This window comes from Oryctolagus cuniculus, chromosome 1 (genome assembly GCF_051225735.1).
Source record: "Oryctolagus cuniculus isolate XC-2025 breed Fujian yellow rabbit chromosome 1, ASM5122573v1, whole genome shotgun sequence".
Classification (NCBI taxonomy): domain Eukaryota; kingdom Metazoa; phylum Chordata; class Mammalia; order Lagomorpha; family Leporidae; genus Oryctolagus; species Oryctolagus cuniculus.
In genome coordinates, this window is record NC_142867.1 from 102,318,759 (window position 1) to 102,342,272 (window position 23,514).

Here is a 23,514-nt window from a genome sequence, read left to right on the forward strand (position 1 = left end):
GGTGCATTACCAGGAAGCTGCTTGGGCAGAACAGACCTGGGACTGGGTGTATGAGAGGGCCTGGGCATTGTAAATCATTGCCTGATTCACTGCACCACAAGGCCTGCCCTTTAAAAGTTTTTTTTTTTTTTTTTAGATTTATTTTTATTTATTTGAAAGTCAGAGCTAAAGAGAGAGATATTCCATCCTCTGGTTCACTCCCCACATGGCTGCAATGGCAAGGGCTGTCCCCAGCCGCAACACCAGTCCTCTGCCCTTGGCAAGATTGTTGATCTTACCTCTGCACACATTCTCTTCCTTGGAGCAAAGTTCCAACGTCCCTAATGGTATTGAACTTTCTTGGGCTGGTGGAGAATTTTGGAAGCTGGAACCTTCCCATTCAATACTCAACAGCGGTCTCTCTGAAAGACTTTGCTTAGATCGTGTTTACCTCTGGGAGCACAGGGACTGACCTGAAAGCGGGGAGCTAAGTGAACACATTTTGCTCCTACAGCTGTAACAATAACACTTACACAAACGTTATTATCATGCACCATATAGATATATAGATACATTTCTCTCTGGGACATCCGGCCCACCAGATAATCCACAAATCCCTGACACTTGGAACTGCTTTGCCGACTCTCATTTCACTTCTACTGTCGAGTTTGCGAGTGAGTTTCTTTAGTTCATTAATTCTCTCCTCTGATGTTTCTTGAATGCCGACTGTCTCTGATGTAGGCTTCAGGATAGACTGAAGTTGCCACCCTTCTGGGGCATGCATTCTGGGAGGAAGGGGGGGGAAGGGTTGATATGGGAACAGAAAACACCCAAATGAGTAAGTGCAATGCACGTGAGATGGCTGGTAATAGAGAACAGTGCAGCAAGGGTAGTAGGGAGAAGGGTGAGGGGCTGCTATCTTAGGGTGTGCAAAGGTCTCACCAATAAGTGACATTTGAGAAGGCACCTAAAGAAAGTGCAGGAGGGAAACATGTGACTCTCTGGAGGAAGCGCATTGTAGGCAAAAGGAAGAGCAAGTCAAAGGCCCTGAGGCAGAAGATTTTTAAGACTGGAAAGAAACAGGTGAAAGGTAGGGAATAAGATCAGAGAAGCAGGAAGAAGCAGATTGCATGGGGCTTTGTAAATAACTATAAGGCTTTTCCCTCTGCACTGCAAAGAGGGGATTGTTTATCGATTACTTTGAAGAGAGGAGTTCACTGCCCAGGAGCTGAGAATTCATTTCAGATCTCTGAAGTGATAACAGGGATGCAAATACTTGAGCCATCATCTTTTGCCTCCTAGATTCTCAGGAAGCTGGAATCTGGGACAGGAGTCAGGACATGAATCCAGGCACTCCAATATAGGATATGCATATACCGTGTGGCAGCTTAACCATTGCACCAAATGCCTACCCCAATAGGATTTGTTGATGGATTGGCTGTGGGATAAGAGATAATGAGAGGTTTCAAGTATTATTGCTAGGCTTCAGATCCAAGAAAACCAAAGAGGGGAGTTGCCATTTGTTGAGACAGAGCAGACTCGGGGAGGAGGACCAACTCTGCCCCATCCCCACAGGGATGATACAAAAACAGTATTTCCAGGGCGGACTGTGGCAAAGTGGGTTAAAGCCCTGGGCTGAACAGCCAGCATCCCATATGGGCTCCGGTTCTAGTCCCGGCTGCTCCTCTTCCAACCAGTTCTCTGCTGTGGCCTGGGGAAGCAGTGGAAGATGGCCCAAGTCCTTGGGCCCCTGAACCCACGTGGGAGACCTGGAGGAGGCTCCTGGCTCCTGGCTTTGGATCGGCGCAGCTCCAGCTGTTGCGGCCATCTGGGGAAGACCTTTCTCTCTCTGTCTCTCTGTCTCTGCTTCTCCTTTCTCTGTGTAACTCTGACTTTCAAATAAATAAATAAATCCTAAAAAAAAAAAACAGTAATTCCGTTGTGCACATGTTAACATGAGATGGCTGTTGGACATCCAAGTTCAGACGTTGAGTAGGAAACTGGAAAATGAGATTTGGAATTTGGAGGAGTCCAAAAGTAAAGATACAAATTTGTTTCAGCACCATGTAAGCATACAGACTAATTTTAAAGTCCAGAGCCTGCATGGCAGTGCCCAACAGAAAGAAAGAAAATAATGAAGTTTGAGAAATGATACTTGGGGTACACCAGCATTCAGAGCTGGGGTTGTGAGGGAAAAACCAGCAAAGGAGACCAAGCAGCAGCAGCAGTCACCCTGACAGAGACGGAACCAAGAACTGAGTCCTGCAAGACCATGGCAAGAAAGGCAGGTGCACCCAGCACATGAGCTGAGACAGTCCTATGGTCTAGTTACAGTGACGTCATGGTCATCTTATCATTGGAACACAACCTGTTTCTCACATCCTTGTGAAGCTGGTGTAAACAAACCTGCGGTGCTGCCAGCTCTATAAAGGTATAGCACAAGCAAGTATGTGCTTGCCTAACACTTGATAATAAGAATAAAAAACCATGCTGCTGGATTATGTATTTGCCGTACTGTTTAGTGTTGGTTAAGAGTGTAGTTCTACTTATAAAAAATAATTCACTGAAAATAGCCTCAGATGGGTTCTTCCAGAAGGATCCAGAAAACGATGTTTGTTACGAAAGGAGATGGCAGCCCCATGTGTGCTGGTGCCCGTGCCAGCCTTCCAGTCAGCCAAGACGTGCAGGGGCATACTGATAAGCCTGGCCCTATGTCGGCCTAGGCTAATGTGGGTGTTTGTGCCTTAACATAAAGTTTAAAAAGTAGACAAAATACCAAAAAGTTAAATGGGAAAAAACATAAATAAGGATATGAAAAGAGAAAATATTTTTGTACCATTGTACAGCATTTTTGTGGGTTTTTAAAAAATTTATTTGAACAAGAGAGAGAGAGAGAGAGAGAGAGATATCTTCCATCTGCTGGTTCAATCCCCAAATGGCCACAATGGCCAGGCCTGGTCCAGGCTGGAGCCAGGGCCAGGAGCTTCAGCTGGGTCTACCATGTGAGTGCAGGGGCCCAAGCACTTGGACCACCTTCAGTTGCTCTCCCAGGTGCGTTAGCAGGGAGCTGGATGAGAAGTGGAACAGCCAGGACTTGAATGGGCACCCATATGGGATGCTAGAACTGCAGATGGTGGCTTAACCCACTGTGTCACAGTGCTGACCTCAGCATATGTGTGTGTTTTAACTGAAGTGTTATTACAAATAAGCCAAAAAGTAAAAAAAAAATTAAGTTTATAAGATCAAAGAGTTAGAGTAAGCTAAGGCTACTGTATTTTTAAAGAAAAAAATGCTTCTTTAAATTCAATGTAGACAAAGTATGCAGTGTTTATAAAGACCACAGTAGTGTGTAGTGGGATCCTAGATCTGCTCACTTACTCAGTACTCACTCACTGACTCACTGGGGCAACTGCCAGTCTTCAAGCTCCATTCATGGTAAGTGTGCTATACAGGTGAACCAATTTCTACCTTTTATACTGTATTTTTTACTGTACCTTCTCCATATGTAGGAATGTTTAGGTGAACAAATGCTCACCTTTGAGTTACTGCTGCCCACAGCACTCAGTGCAGTAAAATGCTATGTGGGATTGTTGCCTAGAAGCAGTGGCTATATCATGCAGTCTGCATATATAGTAGCTATAAAATTGAGGTTTGGGTACATTCACTCTATAAGGTTCTCACACAATGAAATTGCTTAACAACACATTCTTCAGAATGTGTCCCACTGGTAAGTGGTGCCTGATAGTTCTCAGCAACATGGCAAATGCTGCTGGGCATCAAGTGAAACAAGAGCTGAACAGTGACCTTGACATTTAGCTACTTGGCAATCGCTGATGACCTCGACTGGGACAACTTTCGCAAAGAGGTGACATGAAAGTCTGAAGATAATGGTTAAAAGAGAGAATGGGAGGAGATAAGCAGAGGATGGATTATGTGTGACTTTTTAGAATAGAAATAACCATCCAAACTAGAAACAACTCGACTGTTCCATCAATAGGTAAATACATAATCAAATCATATAGGTTCATCCACAAATGAGCAATAAAAAAGAATGAGCTGAGAATAAGTCCCACAGGAACAGCCTAAAAAACCACAGTGCTGAGAAGCCAGATAGAGAATGAAGGGGGTCGGAGAATGGAAGGCAGAGTACATACAATTGTTCTGATTTTTTCTTTTTCTTTTTTTTCCCCAAAGAAACATTTTATTAAGAGAATAAAATTCATAAGTACAACTTTAGGAATATAGTGATTCTTTCCACCATACCCACCCTACCACCCCCAAACCCACCCAATTTCCTCCTCCCTCTCCCATTTCCAGTCCAATTCTCCATTAAGATTCATTTTCTTTTTTTAAAAGATTATTTATTTATATAAAACAGAGTTACAGACAGAGAGAAGGAGAGGCAGATAGAGAGAGAAGGAGAGAGAGGTCTTCCATCTGCTGGTTTTTGCCTCAATTGACCGCAATGGCCAGAGCTGGGCCAATGCAAAGCTGGGACCCAGAAGCTTCTTCTGGGTCTTCCCATGTGGGTACAGGGGCCCAAAGACTTTGACCATCTTGCATTGCTTTCCCAGACCATAGCAGAGAGTTGGATCGGAAGTGTAGCAGCCAGGACTGAAACTGGTGCCCATATGGAATGTCGGCACTGCAGGCAGCAGTTTAACCCGCTATGCCACAGTGCCGGCCCCAAGATTCATTTTCAATTGACTTTACACACAGAGACCAACTCTATACTAAGTAAAGATTTCAACAATTTGCACACACATACACATACACACACAAAACTGTTTGAGAACAAGTTTTACAGTTAATTCTCTTAATACAAGTCATTGAAGACAGAAGTCCTGCATGGGAAGTTAGTGCACAGTGACTCCTGTTGTCAATTTAACAATTAACACTCTTATATGATGTCAGTGATGACCCAAGGCATTTGACGTGAGCTGCCAAGGCTATGGAAGACTTTTGAGTCCACAATCTCCATTAGTATTTAGACAGGGTCATAAGCAAAGTATAAATTCTCTTCCCTCTTTGGAGAAAAGTACCTCCTTCTTAGATGGCCACTTCTTTCCACTGGGGTCTCACTTACAGAAATCCTTCCTGTAGGACATTTTTTGCCCCAGTGCCTTGGCTTTCCATGCCTGAAATGCTCTCATGGGCTTCTCAGCCAGACCAGGAAGACTTAAGGGCTGATTGTGAGGTCAGAATGTTATTTAAAGCGATTGTCATTCTATGAGTCTGCTGTGTGGACTGTTTCTCATGTTGGAACATTCTCTCCTTTTTAATTCTATCTATTATTGCTGCCAGTCACTTGATCTTATTTATATGATACCTTTAACACTTAATTCTATCAGTATTTTCATTTTTTTACATTAACATTACTTTAACATTTAATATGATCATTTTATTTTTTAAGATTTTATTTATTTGAGAGGTAGAGTTACAGACAATGAGAGGGAGAGGCAGAGAGAAAGGTCTTCCATCCACTGGTTCACTCCCCAAATAGCCACAACAGCAAGAGCTGTGCCAATCTGAAGCCAGGGGCCAGGAGCTTCTTCCAGGTCTCCCACATGGGTGCAGGAGCCCAAGTACTTGAGCTATCTTCTACTACTTTCCCAGGCCATAGCAGAGAGCTGGATAGGAAGTGGAGCAGCCAGGACTAGAACTGGCACCCATATAGGATGCCAGCACCACACGTGGAGAATTAACCTACTGCATAACAGTGATGGCCCTATATGATCACTTTAACACTTATTATGGCACTTTTACCAAGCAGCTTATTGGGATTTGGGGTACCATGGCAAGTTTTTAAACTGTACCCTTAGAAGTAAGTCTGTAGGAATGTATGCAGAACTATAGAGCTTTATAGTCATAAATTTCCTCCTCCCTCTCTTATTCCACTCTTATTTTTTTACTGAGATCCATTTCAATTGACTTTATACACATATGATTAACTCTATGTTAAGTAAAGAGTTCAATAAATAGTATGAAGAAGAAGAAGAAGAAAAAATAATTGTTCCTTGAAAGTAGAGACAAGGGCTGTTAAAGTCATTGCTTCTCAAAATGTCAATTTCACTTCTACAGATTTCCTTTTATGTGCTCTATTAGTTACCACAGATCAGGGAAAACATATGGTATTTGTCGTTTTGGGACTGGCTTATTTCACTAAATATGATGTTTTCCAGATTCATCCATTTTGTTGCAAATGACCAGATTTCATTTTTTTTTACTGCAGTGTAGTATTCCATACTGTACATATCTCACAATTTCTTTTTCCAGTATTTGGTTGACGGGTATTTAGGTTGATTCCATGTCTTAGCTATTGTGAATTGATCTGCAATAAACATGGGGGTGCAGATAACTCTTTTATTTACTGATTTACTTTCTGTTGGATAAATTCCCAGGAGTGGAATGGCTGGGTCATATGGTAGGTCTCTATTCAGATTCCTGAGGAATCTCCTTACTGACTTCCATAGTGGCTTTACCAGTTTACATTTCTACCAACAATGGATTGGGGTACCCTTTTCCCCACATCCTCTCCAGCATTTGTTGTTTGTTGGTTTTTGTATGAGGGCAATTCTAACTGGGATGATGTGAAACCTCATTGTGGTTTTGGTTTGCGTTTCCCTGACAGCCAATGATCCTGAACATTTTTTCATGTATCTATTGGCCATTTGGATTTACTCTTTTGAAAAAAATCTGTTTAAGTCCTTTGTCCATTTCTTCACTGGGTTGTTTGTTTTGTGTTGTGGGGTTTCTTGATCTCTTTATATATTCTGGTCATTAATCCTTTATCAGTTGCATAGTTTGCAAATAATTTCTTCCATTCTGTTGGTTGCTCTTCACTTTCCTAAGTGTTTCTTTTGTAGTACAGAAGCTTCTCAACTTGATGTAATCCTATTTGTTAAATTTGACCTTTTTTAAAGATTTATTTATTTGAAAGACAGAGTTTCAAAGAGAGAGATAGAGACAGACAGAGAGAGAGAGAGAGGTCCTCCATTTTGGAGTTCACTCCCAAATGACTGTAATGGCCAGAGCTGAGCTGATCCAAACCCAGGAGCCAAGAGCTTCCTCCAGGTGTCCCACATGGGTGCAGGGGCCCAAGGACCTGGGCCATCCTCCACTGCTTTCCCAGGCCATCAGCAGAGAGTTGTATTGGAAGTGGAGCAGCCGGGACTTGAACCAGCACCCATAGGGGATGCAGGCACTGAAGGCCAAGACTTTAACCTGCTGCTCCACAGTGCTGGCTCCAAATTTGGCTTTGATTGCCTGTGCCTACGTGGTCTTTTCCAAGAACTCTTTGCCTGTGCCAATGTCTTGCAGGGTTTCTTCAATGTTCTCTAATAATTTGATGGTGTCAGGTCATAGATTTAGGTCATTAATTCATTTTGAATGGATTTTTGTGTAAGGTGTAAGGTAGGAGTCCAGCTTCATACTTCTGCATGTGGAAATCCAGTTTTCCCAGCACCATTTGTTGAAGAGACTGTCCTTGCTGCAGGGATTGGTTTTAGCTCCTTTGTCAAAGATAAGTTTGTTGTAGCTGCTTGGATTGATTTTTGGTGTTTCTATTCTGTTCTATTGGTCTATCAATCTGTTTTTGTACCAGTACCTGGCTGTTTTGATTATAACTGCCCTATAGTATGTCTTGAAATCTGGTATCATGATGCCTCTGGCTTTGTTTTTGTTGTATAAGATTGCTTTAGCTATTTGGGGTCTCTTGTGTTTCCATATGAATTTCAGCATTGTTTTCTCTATATCTGAGAAGAATGTCCTTGGTGTTTTGATTGGTATTGCATTGAATCATTAAACTGCTTTCAAAAGAATGGACATTTCCTTCCTTCCTTCCTTCCTTTTTTTTTTTTTGACAGGATGAGTTAGACAGAGAGAGAGAGAGAGAGAGAGAGAGAGAGAGAAAGGTCTTCCTTCCATTGGTTTACCCCCCAAATGGCCGCTATGGCTGGTGCTCTGTGGCCGGCGCACCACGCTGATCTGAAGCCAGGAGCCAGGTGCTTCTCCTGGTCTCCCATGCAGGTGCAGGGCCCAAGGACCTGGGCCATCCTCCACTGCCTTCCCGGGGCCACAGCAGAGAGCTGGACTGGAAGAGGAGCAACCGGGACAGAATCTGGTGCCCCAACCGGGACTAGAACCCAGAGTGCTGGTGCCGCAGGCAGAGGATTAGCTTAGTAGCTGCAGTGCTGGCCAAGAATGGACATTTTCATGATATTGATTCTTCCAATCCATGAACATGGAAGATTTTTCCATTTTTTTGTATCTTCTTCTATTTCTTTCTTTAATGTTTTGTAATTCTCTCCATGGAGATCTTTGACATCCTTGGTTAAATTTATTTCAAGGTATTTAATTTTTTACAGCTATTATGAATGGGATTGATCCTAGAAGTTTTATCTCAGCCATGTTATTATCTGTGTATATAAAGGCCGTTGATTTTTGTGTATTGATTTTATATCCTGCTACTTGACCAAGCTCTTCTGTGAGTTCCAATAGTCTCTTGGTGGAGTCTTTTGGATCTCCTATATATAGAATCATGTCATCTACAAATTAGGGATAGTTTGACTTCTTCCTTCCCAATTTGTATCCCTTTGATTTCTTTTTCTTGCCTAATGGGTGTGGCTAAAATTTGCAGGAATATATTGAATAGCAATGGTGAGAGTGATCATCCTTGTTTGGTTTTGGATATCACTGGGAATGCTACCAAGTTTTCCCCATTCAATAGGATGTGGGTCTTGGGTTTGTCATAAACAGCCTTGATTAGGTTGAGGAATGTTCCTTCTATACCCAATTTGCTTAGAGTTTTCATCATGAAAGGTGTTGTATTTTATCAATTGCTTTCTCGGCATATAATGAGATGAATCATATGGTTTTTGTTCTTCAATTTGTTAATGTGATATATCACATTGATTTGTGAATGCTGAAATCATCCCTGCATACCTGGGATTCAGTTGGTTAGTATTTGTTTGAGGATTTTTGTGCCTATGTTCATCAGGGAAATTGGTCTGCAGTTCTGTTTCTGTATTGTATCTTTTTCAGGTTTAGGAATTAAGGTGATGCTGGCTTCATAGAAGGAGTTTGGGAAGATTCCCTCCTTTTCATTTGTTTTGAATAGCTTGAGAAGAATTGGAATTATTTCTTTTTTAAATGTCTAGTAGAATTCAGCAGTGAAGCTGTCTAGTTCTGGGCTTTTCTTTGTTGGGAGGGTCTTTATTACTGATTCAATTTCCGTCTTGATAATGGGTCTGTTTAGATTTTTTATGTCTTCATGCATCAATTTAGGTAGGTTGTATATGTCCAAGAATTTATTCGTTTCTTCTAGGTTTCCCAGTGTATTAGTATACAGCTCTTTGTAGTAATTTCTGATAATTCTTTTTATTTCTGTGATGTCTGTTACATTTCCTTTTTCATCTCTAATTTTATTGATTTTGGTCTTCTCTCTCATATATTGGTTAGTTGGGCCAGTGGTGTGTCAATTTTATTTATTTTTTCAAAAAAACACTTCTTCATTTTGTTGATCTTTTGTATTTTTTGATTCAATTTTGTTGATTTATTCTCTACTATTTATTATTATTTATTTTATTTGAAAGACAGAGTTTCAGAGAGAGGTAGAGACAGAGAGGTCTTCCATCTGCTGATTCATTCCCCAAATGGCTGCAAAGACTGGAGCTGAGCCAATCCAGCTTCTGGGTCTCCCATTTGGGTGCAAGGGCCCAAGGACTTGGACCATCTTCCACTGATTTCCCAGGCCATCACAGAGAGCTAGGTAGGAAGTGGAGCAGCTGGGAATCAAACCAGTGCTCATGTGGGATACTGGCACTGCAGGCAGCAGCTTTACCCACCATGCCACAGAGTTGGCCCCTTGACAGCCAGTTCTATATGAGTTAATACAAGCATGCAGTCTTTTCTGTCTGACTTATTAGCATAGTGTCGATGCGATTCAGTCCTGTTTTGTGTTTACTAGCAGCTCGTGTCTTTTCATTGTTGACTTGTGTTCTGTTGTATGGATATGCATAATTTGACACATTCACCTCTTGATGGGATATTTGAATTGCTTACAATTTGGACTACAATTAATAAGGCCACTAGGAACAATTGGGAACACATCTTTGTAAGATAGCTTTCAACTTCTCTTGGATGTAGAATTCTGGATTACACAAAAACTATATATATTAAGTTATATTTTGTAAGACACTAGTAAAATATCTTCCCAACTGAACACATTTTACATTCCTGTCAACGATATTCAGATTGTTTTATATCCCCTCCAGCACTTGAATTTGTTGGTCATTTTCATTTTAGTCATTCAAATAGATATACAGTAGTATATACTCGTGGTGTTGAATTCCCTGATGAGTAACAACAGTGAGGTGCTTACTAGGGATTCCTATATATTTTTTTGAGATGTTTGCCCCCAAATTTTTTTATCTGTTTTTAAATTGAATTATTTGTCTTTTTTATTATGGAATAGTAAGAGTGCTTTATATTCCAGGTACCAGCTCTTTGTTAGCTTTTTTTTTTTTTTTTAAAAGATTTATTTTATTTATTTGAAAGACAGAGTTACAGAGAGGCAGAGAGAGAGAGAGAAAGAGACAGAGGTCTTCCATCCGCTGGTTCACTCCCCAGATGGTTGCAACGGCTGGAGCTGTGCTGATCTGAAGCCAGGAGCCAGGAGCTTCCTCTGGGTGTCCCACATGGGTGCAGGGGCCCAAGGGCCTGGGCCATCCTCCACTGCCCTCCCAGGCCATAGCAGAGAGCTGGATAGGAAGAGGAGCAACTAGGACTAGAACTGGCACCCGTATAGGATGCCGGTGCCTCAGGCCACGGCTTTAACCCACTGCACCACAGCGCCAGCCCCCGTTTTTTTTTTTTTTTTTTAATATATTTATTTTATTTATTTGAAAGCAGAGTTACAGAGAGAGGTAGAGACAGAGAGAGAGGTCTTCCATCTGCTGGTTTGGCTGGAGCTGTGCCGATCCGAAGCCAGGAACCAGGAACTTCTTCCCATGTGGGTGCAGGGGCCCAAGGACTTGGGCATCTTCTACTGCTTTACCAGGCCACAGCAGAGAGCTGAATTGGAACCGGCACCCATATGGGATGCTGGCGCTTCAGGCCAGGGCTTTAACCCATTGTGCCACAGTGCCAACCCTTCTTTGTTGGATTTATGTCTGGTAAGAATTTTTCCAAGTCTCTGGCTTGCTTTTCTTAGCAGTATCTTTCAATGAGCAGTAGTTTTGATTTTTAGGAAGTCCTATTTAATAATATTTTTTATGGCTTCCGTTTTGTGCTGTCTAGAATATATTTGCCTATGTCTTAGTCACAAAGTGTTTTTACTTGTGTTTTCTCATAAAAGGTTTAACATTTATCTTTTCTGTTTAGGTCTGTATCTATTTAAGTCAATCATATGTGCTTTGAAGTAAGATTCAAGGTTAATGTTTCGCCCATGAAAGGATAAACATTTATTCCAGTCCCATTAACAGAAGAGACTATCATGTCTTGGTTAAATTACTCTGGACACTTTGTCAAAAGTCAATTGATCACACATGTATGGCTCTGTTCTCACCCCTTCCTCTGCCCCTGCCCTCCATCCCTTTCTAGTTTTCTTCCTTCTTTCCTCCCTCCCTTCCTTTCTTCTCTTCCTTTCTTAACCAAAGTCCTTTCCTGTCCAGATTTCCCTAGTTTTTACCTCTTATCCTCTTTCAACCAAAGGATCCCATCCAATATACAGCATTACGTTTCACAGTTGTGTCTCCTCAGGCTCTTCTCGGCTGTGTTAGTTCTTCAGACTTTGCGTGTTTTAAGGGCTGTGACAACTTTAAAGAATACTACTCAGGTGTTTCGTAGAATGTTCCTTAGTTGGGTATTGTTTGAGGACATTCTCCAAGGGTTCCCGTGCTGGAAGCCTGCCCTTTGGTGTGTTGATACGAGAGTGGTGGTACCTTTGAGAGGTGGAGCCAGGTGAAAGGTATTAGGTCGTTGTGAGTACCACCCTCCAAGGGGATTACTGCTCATCTCTCAGAGTGAGCTGCTTTAAGAGAGGAGGTTGCTGTAAGAAAAGCCCCTGCATCCCTTTGGCTTTCCGTTTCACCATGTGATCTCTTCCCCCTGTGTGCTTGTCTTGGTGACAAGGTCCACCATGAGCACCTCACCAGAGATGGAGCAGATGAGGTCACCCGATCTTGGACTTCCAGACTCCAAAAATGTGAGCTAAATAAACCTCTTTTCATGGTAAGTAACCAGCTCCAGGTCTTTTGTTACAGCAATAGGACACAGACTGATGCAGTTGGTGTGGGGTTATGGGTTTTGGGCGGAAAACACAGAAGCCATGTGCCACTCCCATTATTTCACATCAATGGTACACCTGGCTGAGGTAGTGTTTCTCAAGTCTAAGAAAAAGGTGTTCCTTTTTCCTCCTTTGCACTCTGTACTCTTTGGAGGAAGTCATTATGTAGAATCGTCATGTAGGAGTAGGGCTGAGGGTCTTCACAAAATTATTGGCAAATCTTTTGTTGGGGTGATTTGTCTATTTCCCATTATTTATGCAATCATTTATTTATATCAGCATGGATATTTATTTTACACTTTGGGTTATAATCAATTGTTACTTATTTGCTGCTGAAATTATTCTATCTCTGATCATTGTGAACTCTGTTATGTGATTCCTATATCCCTTTGATATACTCCCATCATTGTGAGTATATATGTGAATTTCCTTACTTTCTGGCACTAAGAGATGCTCATTTTGTATATTTTCTGCCCAGTGTTAGAATTTACCATTTGCTCAGGAATTCCTGTTTCTTTTTTTTATATAAATATATATATATATTTTTTTTTTTTGACAGGCAGAGTGGACCGTGAGAGAGAGAGACAGAGAGAAAGGTCTTCCTTTGCCATTGGTTCACCTTCCAATGGCTACCGCAGCTGGTGTGCTGCAGCCGGCACACCGCGCTGATCCAATGGCAGGAGCCAGGTACTTATCCTGGTCTCCCATGGGGTGCAGGGCCCAAGTACTTGGGCCATCCTCCACTGCACTCCTGGGCCACAGCAGAGAGCTGGCCTGGAAGAGGGGCAACCGGGACAGAATCCGGTGCCCTGATCAGGACTAGAACCCGGTGTGCTGGCGCCGCAAGGCAGAGGATTAGCCTAGTGAGCCGCGGTGCCGGCCTTTTTATATAACTTTTTTAAAGATTTATTTATTTATTTGAAAGTCAGAGTTACACAGAGAGGAGAAGGAGAGGGAGAGGGAGAGGGTCTTCCATCCGATGGTTTACTCCCCAATTGGCCGCAACAGCCAGAGCTGCTCTGATCCAAAGACAGGAGCCAGGAGCTCCCTCCGGGTCTCCCACACAGGTGCAGGGGCCTGAGGACTTGGGCCATCTTCTACTGCTTTCCCAGGCCATAGCAGAGAGCCGGATCGAAAATGGAGCAGCCAGGTCTTGAACCAGTGCCCATATGGGATGCCGGCGCTTCAGGCCAGGGCATTAACCCGCTGCACCACAGCACTGGCCCCTTTTTGTTGTTGTTGTTGTTATTAGAAAATGGTATTAGATGTCAAGGTCTATATAGTTAACTTTTTTTGGTATGAGTCATATTGCCCACATCAGGAATAAGAGAGGATATTATTATAGATCCAATAAACACTTAAATGATAATAAGGGAATATTATAAGCAACTGCTGCCAATAAGTCTGATAACTTAGATAAATTGATTAATTCTCTAAAATAAACAAGTTTCCAAAACTGAGGAACAAACAGAAAATCTGAGTATGTAAACCTACATGCATATATAAATCTATATCTGTCTATATAACTGAATTATCAAAAACTTTCCCACAAAATTCCCGGCCTACATTATTTTACTGGTTAATTCTACCAAATATTTAAAGGAGCTAAAACATCACTATTACCAGCTCTTGGAGCAAATAAAGGAGGGGATCCTTACTAAAACATTTCGTGAGGTCTGCATAAAGTCTGATAACAAAACATGACAATGGAGTTATTTATGTGTTGTTCTTATTTGAGAGCTGAGACGGAGAAGGGGAGGGTAGGCGGCAGTCTGTTGGTTCATTTCCTAACTGCCTGGACTAGGCAGAAGCCATGAGCTGGGAACTCAGTAGGGGTCTCCCAAGTGGGTCACACGGAGCTGTCACGTGCTGCCTCCCAGGGTCTGCGTTTGTAGTATGATGGAATTGAGAGTCAGAGCTGTGACTCCTGACAAAGAAAATTATAAAGTAAACTCTCCTTAACATATGTATTAAAATATCCTCTTGAATATTGGCAAGTTAAACCCAAAAATACAAAAAAATCATGACCAAATAGGTATGATCATGGGGATACAAAATTCACTTGTATTAAAAACAATCGGTTTGTTCATGTATGATTTGTATGTGATGTGGGCTCATCGTATGTGCTCTATTTTCTCTGGGACTACAGCCTTATCTCCTGTTGTTTAACATCTGAAAACAGTTCCCTCACAGAGTTTGTTCAGTTGTGTGGTGCTGGAATGTGAAAGAACTAGTTTGATATCATTTACTCTTTAATAGTCAGAAATGAAACTTAAGAAGATATATTCTTTAAACAAACAATAGGACTGTATGTTTGATGGAATGATTCGGTGCACAGTGAAAAATGGATGGTACTTCAAGTGTTGATTTCTTAAACAACCCAGGCTTTCTGTGGCACCCATTCCCTTATGTGTTCTCTGAGCAATATGCCATTTCGAACTTTAGGCTATTAAGAAGTAGGGCCTTATCCTGTCTACTCTCCAGCCACCATGCTCTAACTTCTGTTGCCAGATTTTTATATTCCTGATTACCCAGTGCCTGTGGGACTCTCCCTCCTCTGGCTATAAGTGCATACTTGGCAGATCCTGCTAAACTAAATAAAGGGAACAAAACACCAGAGCTGCAAGCAGTTATTTTTTTGAGTGGGAATAAAACTTTAGAATAGAAAGTATCTCCTTATTTAGGCTCAGAATTCACAACATGAGGATTGAGCCTTTTATTTCTTTCTACTTGTGATTTATTTTCTTAGCCTTGAAATTGACCCATATTGCATCACCTCATGTGCTTCACCTTGCTCCTTTTGTCATCATGGGTGACTCTGGTTGTGGATTCTGCCTCTTTGCCTTAATAGATAATAATCTCTGATCCTATGTCAACCAAAGCCTGCTTGGAGCTTTAGAATCTGCCAGAACTGATATCCTAGAATCTAGTTCTTTTCCGTTTAATCTGATAGCGACATGACAGTATAAATCATACTCCAAGGCTATTTCTGAACATTATACTCTGAAGTCAAAATGATTCTTGATGGGGCTGGCCCTGTGGGGTAGCGGGTAAAGCCTCTGCCTGTGATGCTGACACCCCATATGGGCACTGGTTTGAGTCCTGGTTGCTTGACTTATGATCCAGCTCCCTGCTAATGGCTTGGGAAAGCAGTGGAAGATGGCCAATGTGCTGGGCCCTTGCCATTCACATGGGAGACCTGGAAGAAGCTTCTGGCTCCTGGCTTCAGATTGCCATTTTGGGAGTGAACAAGCCAATGGAAGAATTCCGTCTGTCTCTCCCTCTCTCTCTGTAACTGTTCTTCAAATAAATAAACAAATCTTAGAAAAAAATGATTCTGGATATCTTGGCTCCAGACTCCCGGTTACACATTCATTGTATATATGTTTATGTACCTTTCTTAATCTTAGGGTCTGAGATGTCACTGCCCAGGGATTGCATTTCTTTTTTATTAAAGACTTATTTTTCATTTATTTGAAAGGCAGAGTTATGGGGGGTGGGGAGAGAGAAAGAGAAAGAAAGAGAGAGATCCATCTTCTACCCATTGGATTACTCCCCAAGTGTCCTCAATGGCCAGGGCTGGGCTAAGCTGAAGCCAAGAGCCCAGAGCTTCTTCCAGGTCTTCCATGTGGGTGCAGGTACCCAAGTACTTGGGCTATCTTCTGCTGCTTTCCTGTCCATTAGCAGGGAGCTGGATCAGAAGAAGAACAGCTGGGATTGGATGCCAGTGTCACTGGCGTAGTCTTAACCTGGTATGCCACAACATTGGCTCCACTATTCTTGCATCTCAATTGGGGGATGAAAGCCATAGCATTTGCCAGACCAGAAAATGCAACAGGATTTAGTGCGTCTAGGTCAGAGTGGCTTGCTGCTTCTATTGCTGAATACAGACAACTCTGTTATAAGATTTTTTTCATTGTACCTCACCAGGCAACCAAATTGTACCCTGTAATATGAATCATCCCCACCCCCACCTTGTTGTCAATGCTGCAGAAAGAAAGGTTTATAAATATCAGGATACACACATCAGGCAGGGATCAGCAACATAAGAACAAGACAAAAGAGCTCGGAGCATAGAGAGAAGATGAAACCCAATCACTTTTTCTAATAGTCATTTGAGAAGAAGCACAAGAGACATGAATAGTGTTGGCAAAATGAGGGCATTAAAAAGGCAAGACCTTGGAGGACAAAAAAGATTACAGCTATGTGATACGTGTGACTATTATCTACATATAATATGTGAATGTTATGTCTCATAAAAATTATATATAATTACACACATAGAAATATGGTTATGGATATATATTTATTCAGTTAGTATTATCTGGATAAAATTGGTTTTTTTATATGAGGAAATTTTTTCATACTAGCAATTAGATGTCAGTTCAGATGTTAGTATACAGTGTCAGTATGTGCAAAATAATAAATACTTGCTTATTGTAATCTGTTGGATTATGTGATGACAGCAAAAAGAAAATCTGATTGTATACAAGAGAGATTTCTTTTCCTTTTCCTTCATCCAAATGTATCATGCCATTTTCTTTTCTGTATAAAGGCCCAAATTGATTGAATTGCAATCCAAAGTAGAAGAATTACTGCAATGAGTTAGAGGAAAATACGCATATTATGTATACTTTTATATATGGAGAGAATATGATTTTTTAATATTCCAATCTTAGATGCATATTTTAATTATTTATAAATAATATTTATTTTTATAAGTTCTAATTATAAAATTCCATTTATACAGATGAGAGATGTTAACAAACTTTATATAAAGCCAATTACAAAGAATGAAAGTAGCACACAGACGGATACACACATATTGCCACCAACAATTATGAGATCATATGAGTGGAATGAATGGGAATTAAGAAGAAAAGCTATAAAAATGGTTTGTAACAATGTTTTCTAAAATTATTTATAGGCTGGGGAATTTTTGTATGTTTTTTTTTAACTTTTATTTAATGAATATAATTTCCAAAGTACAGCTTATGGATTACAATGGCTTTTCCCCCCCATAACTTCTCTCCCACCCCCTACTCTCTCTCCCCTTCCATTCACATCAAGATTCATTTTCAATTATCTTTATATACAGAAGATCAGTTTAGTATATAGTAAGTAAAGATTTCAACAGTTTGCACCCACACAAACACAAAGTGAACAATACTGTTTGAGTACTAGTTATAGCATTAAATCACAATGTACAGCACATTAAGGACAGAGATCTTACATGAGGAGTAAGTGCACAGTGACTCCTGTTGTTGACTTAACAAATCGACACTCTTGTTTATGGCATCAGTAATCACCCTAGGCTCTTGTCATGAGTTGCCAAGGCTATGGAAGCCTTTTGAGTTCACCGACTCTTATCTTATTTAGACAAGGCCATGGTCAAAGTGGAAGTTCTCTCCTCCCTTCAGAGAGGCACCTCCTTCTTTGATGACCTATTCTTTCCACTGGGATCTCACTCGCAGAGATCTTTCATTTAGGTGTTTTTTTTTTTTTTTTTTTTTTTTTTTTTTTTTTGCCAGAGTGTCTTGGCTTTCGATGCCTGAAATACTCTCATGGGCTTTTCAGCCAGATCTGAATGCCTTAAAGGCTGATTCTGAGGCCAGAGTGCTGTTTAAGACATCTGCTAGAGAATATGATTTTTTTATTTGACTTTTTGTTTTAATTTCAAAGGTGTTCACACACGCATACACACACACATACAGAGAGAGAGAGAGAGAGAAAGAGAGAGAGAGAGAGAGAGAGAGAATGAGATCTTCTGTCTGCTGGTTCTCTACCCGAATGGCTGCGAATACCAGAGCTGGGCCAGGCTGAAGCCAGGAAGCAGAAATTCCAACCTCGTCTCTCATGTGGGTACCAAGGCCCAAGCACTTGAGCCATTATCTAATGCTTTTCTAGGTGCATTAGCAGGAAACTGAATCAGAAGTGGAGCAGCAGGGACTGGAACCAGTGCTCCAATATGATATGACAGAGTTATAAATGGTGGCTTAACCTGCTGTGCCACAACATCAGCCCCCGTCTCTGTCACTTTGTCTTGCATATGAGATTTTAAAATAAGAAAACCTTTTAAAGTTTTATTTATTTGAAAGGAGAGAGACAGAGACAGCCAGACTGAGATCTCTAATCTGCTGGTTTACTTCCCAAATACCTGTAATACCCAAGGTTAGGCCAGGCTGAAGCCAGGGGCCAGGAACTCAATCTGGGTTTCCCAAGGAGAGGGTGACAATCTAACTATTTGAGCCACCACCACAGCCTCCCAGAGTGGAATTGGGAGGAAGGAAGCTGGAATTGGGAGTAGAGCCAGAACCTCAATCCAGGCATCACAAGGTTGCAGGCATCATGCAAACAGTGGTTTAACTGCTGACCCCCAGTGCCTGCCCCATAGCTGAGTTCTTGAGTCACTACTTCTACACTGTGTGCCCTTGGGTAAGATATTAAACCATTCCACAAATCTCAGTTTTTCATCTATAAAACAAAAACAATGACAATAATAACACCCAGGGAACACATACTAGCTCCAGGCCAAGTCCTTTATGTGAAATACCTCATTTTGTCCTTACATGAACCCTTTGAGGTAGGTATTGTTAAATGCTCAGTTTATAGATGAGGAAACTAAGGTTTTTTAAAAATAAAATATTTGTTTGTTTGAAAGGTAGAGTAGAGAGGGAGAAAGAGAATCATCCATTGCTGGTTCACTCCCCAAATGTCCACAATGGTTAGGGCTGGGCCAGGCCAAAACCAGGATCCTGGAGCCCAGCACTCCATCTAGGTCTCCCACATGGTGTCTCCCAGGCATATGATCAGGTAGCTGAATCAGAAGTGGAGTAGCTCACATCTAACCTGGCACACTGACATGGGATAGGGGTGTCTGGAGCAGTGGCTTAACCCACTGCACCACAATGCCTGCCCTACCCAGCATCTCACCTACTGAAGACGTTAATGGGTATGATGATATTTCAAAAAGTTCATGGAAAATTGAATGAAAATGTAACTTTATTTTGTGGCAAAATATTGTGAAATCCATACAGATGTATGATCTTCAAAAAGTTCATGAAGGATATATATTATGGAAAAATGATGTGGATTTTGAATTTTTTACCTAATTAAGCTTATGTTTTAATTCCATTTTCTATGAGCTTTTGAAGTACCCTCATATATTGACTATTTCAAGCTAAAAATATTTGAGGAAGTGCAGCTTTAGAAAGGGTCGTTTGACCTATCTTTTACTACAGGCAGCAAGCTGTCAAGATTCTTTTGGGAGGGATGTCCTTCATATACCAAGGCTGGAAAACAGCCTTGATCAGCAGAGACTGGTGTTTGGGACTGCAGGGAACCTGAATAAACAGACTCCTTGGGGTAACCCTTATGGTCCCCCGGCTCTTACTTCCCACCCCAATCTGTCTCTTACAACATCCCCAGAAGTTACTGCTGTAGCCCAGGGATCTGTTTGTCTTGTTATTCCTCCACAGATTTGTTGTTCTTTGTCTAAAGACTATAAAAGCATCATGCTTTGATCATTTCTTCAGACTCCACCCTCTGGTAAAGATCCCCAATGTCCCTGTAAGATGAATAGAACCCTTGTACGTTTCTGTTATTAATCAACTCTTGGGTTCCCAGATCCAGCCAGAGTCTACATCAAAGCTAAAGGGAGTAACAGGGGTCTCTCTCCTCTATATTCCTTATCATAATTACACTGTGATAATCAGAACAGACAATGTATGTGGAAGATGCTTAATGTACTTCCCATGTGTTGAATTTTTTAACCTCTTTGGAGGGGCTACCATGAACCAGGAGAAGGGCATGAAGATAGAAAGAAATGAACATTGAGGTCATCAGTCCTGCTATGCAGAAGTGAGCCCAGTAGGACGGTGGTGAAGCATAATGCTTTGGGCCTCAGTTTGCTTAATCTGTAAAAATAATCAGGCATCATTTAGCCCCATATATCTAGAGAACTGTATCCTTTTGTTATTTTCTATTATTGTGATCTGGCTTTCTCTCACATGCTGGCTCTGAGCTTTTTCTTAGGAGACTGTTGCATCTCCCCACCTTATCTTGCCTTGCGGAGGGCCTTGAGTTCATGTAAAAGATGACCAAAAAGCTCAACATACTTTTTTTTTTTTTTTTTTAATTTGAAAGACAGAGTGGCAGAGTGAGAGGGAGAGACAGAGAGAGAGATCTTCCATTTACTGGTTCGCCCTCCAAATGGCCATAACTGCAGGGCTTGGACCAGGCCAAAATCATGAACCTGGAACTCCGTCCATGTCTCCCTTCATGGGTCATCTTTTGCTGCTTTCCCAGCCACATTATCAGGGAGCTGGGTCAGAAGTAGAACAGCCTGGACTTCAATGGCTTAACCCACTATGGCACAGGGCCAGTTCCTATCATACTAAGAATAATCTGTGACAAAGGGAAGGTCTATTATTTTTGTTCTGTTTTGTTTTAAGTGGATAATGCATTTCCATTACCCAAAAAGCAGCTCCCTGTCACAAGTCATACTGAAAGAGCTCTTCCTGCCTGCCCCAGTCTGCTCCCATTTATTTTCTTAGTCACCTTCCAGTGTTCACCTATGCAAGTTTGAGCAATAGGAATATTACTGTTCTTAATTTCTCACCCCTTTTATACAAAAGGTAATCCACTATATTCACTGATGACATTTCACATTTTTCACTTAATAATACATCCTGGAAATTTCTGTATGTTAGTACATGAAAAGCTTCTGGGGTAGAGCCATGTTTTATTAGACTAATCTCCTAATGAAGGACACTTGAGATGTTTCTCTATTCCAGAAAATGCTGTAAGTAAGTACATCTATACAGATATTATTCTGTGGGATTTCTGGGTGAAAGGACAAAGAAATTCATAACTTTTAAAAAATACTATTGTGAGTGGGCATTTGGCCTAATGGTTAAGCTGCCACTTGGAACATCCATATTCCATTTCAGAGTGCCCAGGTTTGACTTCCAGCATCACTCCTGATTCCAGCTAAAACGTACCTGGCTAGGGAGCAGGTGATGGCTCAGGTGATAGGTCCATACCCACCCACACGGGAGAACTGCTTTAGGTCCCTAGCTCCTGGCTTCACCTGGTCCCAGACCTGGCCACTGTGGGTATTTGGGTGAGTGAACCAGCATATAGGAGAGCTTCTCCACTCTCTCTCTCTTCCCTTCAACACACACACACATATCATATTGTCATTCTATCTCTCAATAGAGGTCAGACCACTTTGCCTACCAACTAGCAGTGTTTCAGAGGACCTGCTCTCTTATGTTTTCATCAACACAATGTGTTATCAAATGTTAGACTTCTAAATATTCTGATAGGGAAATGATATACAGAGTGATTTTAATTTGAATGAAGCAGCTTCTATTTTTATTTTTTTGAAAAAGATTTATTTATTTATTTGAAAGTCAGAGTTATGTATAGAGAGGGAGAGATTAAGAGACAGATAACTTCCACCTACTTGTTCACTTCCCAAATGTCTGTAGCAGTCCAGGCTGTGCCAGGCTGAAGCCAGGAACCAGGAGCTTCTTCTGGGTCTCTCACGTGGGTAGCAGGGGCCTGGGCACTTAGGACATCTTCCTCTGCTTTCCCAGGCACGTTAGCAGGGAGCTGGATAAGAAGTGGAGCAGCTGGGACCTGAACTTGCCACCATATGAGACGCTGGTGTCACGGCACCATCTTCACCTGCAATATCACAACGCTGGCCCTTGAAGACGATTTTAAGAAAGAGCTGGGAAGTTGAAATGCCCATCAAAATTGAAAGGAAGCTTTAAGAGAAATGTGTCCCCAAGCATCCCTAAAGTCTGGAGCTTTGCAGTTAGCTAATATTTAGAAACTCTCGAAAACAACACGTGGCACTGGAACAGAAGAAACTATTTTCCTGTAATCCAAAACTTTGTTAACCGGGTTCAAGGAAGCTTGGCAATTGCTCCAGTTACTCAATCTTTTTTTTTTTTTTTTAGTTACTTAATTTTAAAATGGAGAGATCGAATGCTGCATTCCTGAGGACTGAACTTGACTCATCCCACAGAATTATTAACCCAATCTTCTTTATTGTTGGGCTCTGATATGACCTGCATATTAATAACTCCAAATTAATAACTGAATATTAGTAAGCAGCAAAGGTAAAAATACATTATCTGGTGTTTTGAACCAATATCCTAAAGCAAAATGGAACAAACAAGATGAAAAAGAGAACTAGGGGAATTTCTTTTGATATTGAGCCAATTAAAGCCCCCTCATCTCTCTCTCTCTGTCTCATACTCACACAGAGACAGATACAGAGATGCACATACACAGCAGCAGAAACATTTCTTTCAGATAGAGATGGAATGTATATATTCCACCCTATTGTCCTCTCAGCTCTAAAGGTGTAGAAATCCACTTATTTTTTGTAGAATGCAGTATAGGGCCGGCGCTGTGGTGTAGCGGGTAAAGTTGCCACTAGCAGTGCCAGAATCCAATGGGGACACCAGTTCAAGACCTGGCTGCTCTGCTTCTGATACAGCTCTCTGCTATGGCCTGGGAAAGCAGTAGAAGATAGCCCAAGTCCTTGGGCCCCTGCACCCACATGGGAGACCTGGAGGAAGCTCCTGGCTCCTGGCTTTGGATTGGCACAGCTCCGGTCATCACGGCCAATTGGGGTGTGAACCAATAGATGGAGGATCTCTCTCTCTCCCCCCTCCCCTTCTCTCTGTGTAACTCTGACTTTCAAGTAAATAAATAAATCTTTAGAAAACAGAATACAATATAAAATAGACTTGTATCCACTGTATTTCTAAGTTATAAAGAGTGCTCTACCAAAAGCTATTGATTAGCTTTTCTTTTGGTAGCACTCAAAGCTCACTTAATTTAGGTCAGCGCCATGGCTCACTAGGCTAATCCTCCGCTTGTGGCGCTGGCACCCCGGGTTCTAGTCCCGGTTGGGGCACTGAACTCTGTCCTGGTTGCTCCTCTTCCAGTCCAGCTCTCTGCTATGGCCCGGGAGTGCAGTGGAGGATGTCCCAGGTCCTTGGGCCTGCACCCGCATGGGAGACCAGGAGGAAGCATCTGACTCCTGTCTTCGGATCAGTGCAGTGTGCCGGCCGCAGCGGCCGTAGCAGCCATTTGAGGGGTGAACCAACGGAAGGAAGACCTTTCTCTCTGTCTCTCTCTCTCACTGTCCACTCTGCCTGTCAAAAAAAAAAAAAACACTTAATTTAAATGTAGTTTATGCAACAGTAAAATGGTAATGAGGCTGA